The sequence below is a fragment of the Eumetopias jubatus genome, unplaced genomic scaffold (assembly GCF_037043125.1).
Source record: "Eumetopias jubatus isolate StellerSeaLion01/CBP00866 unplaced genomic scaffold, mEumJub1_p1.0 scaffold_11, whole genome shotgun sequence".
In the NCBI taxonomy this organism is placed as follows: Eukaryota; Metazoa; Chordata; class Mammalia; order Carnivora; family Otariidae; genus Eumetopias; species Eumetopias jubatus.
The window spans coordinates 40342655-40344805 of NW_028274817.1; positions in this window are offsets into that span (position 1 = coordinate 40342655).

The following is a 2151-nucleotide window of genomic DNA, read 5'->3' on the forward strand; positions in this document are numbered from 1 at the left end:
ATGACCTGAGCTGAAGGCAGATCCTAAACCGACTGAGCCACCCAGGCACCCCTAATTAAGTTTTTAATTTTAAATCCAGTATAGTTAACATACAGTGTTATATTAGTTTCCAGCGCACAATGCAGTAATTCAGTAATTCTCTACATTACTGGGTGCTCATCATAATTGTACTCTTTAATCCCCATGATCTATTTCACCCGACCCCACCCACCTTCCTTTTGGTAACCATTACTTTGTTCTCTATAGTTAAGAGTCTATTTCTTGGTTTCTCTCTTTTTCCTTTGCTCATTTGTTTTGTTTCTTAAATCCCCCATATGGGTAAAATCAAATGATATTTGCCTTTCTCTGACTGACTTATTTTGCTTAACATTATACTCTCTAGTTCCATCCATGTTGTTGCAAATGGCGAGGTTTCATTTTTTTTTTTGTGTGTGGCTGAATAATATTCCAGCGTGTGTGTGTGTGTGTGTGTGTGTGTGTGTGTGTGTGTGTATTTCATATCGTCTTTAACCTTGGTTCCACATCTTGCTTATTATAAATAATGCTGCTATAAACATAGGAGTGTATTTATCCCTTTGAACTAGTGTTTTTGTATTTTTGGGACAAATACCAAGTAGTGCAATTACTGGATTGTTGGGTAGTTCTATTTTTAATGTTTTGAGGAACTTCCATACCATTTTCCACAGTGGCTGCACCAGTTTGAATTCCCACCAAAAGTGCAAGATGGTTCATTTTTCTCTATGTCCATACTAACACTTGTTTCTTCTGCTTTTAATTTTAGTTATTCTGACAGGTGTGAGGTGGTATATCTCATTGTAGTTTTGATTTGCACTCCCTTGATGATGAGTAATGTTGAACACCTTTGCATGTGTCTGTTGGCCATCTGAATGTCTTTGGAGAAATATCTGTTCTTGTCTTCTGCCCATTTATTTTTTCAAATGAAGCACTTATTTTCCCAGTCTGTCATATAGTATTAATTTTAGTAGAGAGAAGATTTTCATCACTAATATAACTTGAAGTCTGGAATTGTGATGTCTCCAGCTTTGCTTTCTTTTTCAAGTTTGCTTTGACTACTTGGGGTCTTTTGTGGTTCCATACAAATTTTAGGATTGTTTGTTCTAGCTCTGTGAGTAGTCTAATTTGCTTTGAATTTTATTGTATTCATTTCTGACTCTCTTGACTTGTAAGACTCAACTTCATGGTGTTGCATGTTTTCCTTTAGACTTTGGAAAGATGGTCCCATTTGGCATGCATTTTAATGGCTATCTGTCCACCTGCAAGTCAGATACACTCCATCTGCTCAAAACGTACCTTCAAGGAATGCCTGGAATCTGATATATATCTTCGAGAACATAACTTAAAATTTTGGGATCAAAAAGTATATTGATAAGTTTTGATGATGCTTAAATATGTCTCAAGATGATATAACATAGAGTCAACCTTGTAAAAAGAATTACATTCAAAACAAATGTTTGTGCAAAACACCCAGTTGAATGGCTTGTTTATGTGCTATTTTATGTTATTAAACAATCTTTGTCATTACTCATGACCTTTGGTAATTACTAAAGAGAGTGGCCTCTCATGTGTTGCTTTTAAAGTAATGCTGGGGGTGGGTATGGGCGTAATAAAGGGGATTAAGAGTACACTTAACTGTGATGAGTACTGAGTAATGTACAGAATTGCTGAATCACTGTATTGTATACCTGAAACTAATATAACACTGATTCTGAATTATACTTAAATAAAAAACAAAAAATAAAAAAATAAAACTCCAAAAAATAAAATTTAACAAAACTTGAGAAGACAATTCTAATTTTAACTTTATCTTGACCTATTCTTTGTTTCATTTCAGGTTTGTAGGGTAAGATCATTTGAAATTACCCAAAATAGGTCATTACTCTTTGATCACCAGACACAGTTGGTACTTTGATGAAACAAATGGGTATGTGAATTTTAATTTTAAACCGTTGTTAATAAAATAGCAAAGGACAATCAAGGCAAAACAAAGTACATTTCTCATTTTCAACTCATGTTTTTATGTCTTTGCTGTATGACAAGCACCAAACAAGGCACTTTGACATATAGGGTGGCAAAGCTATTAGAGAAAGTTAATCCCCAACCTGATTTTGTATTCATCTACAAAGTAGGGTG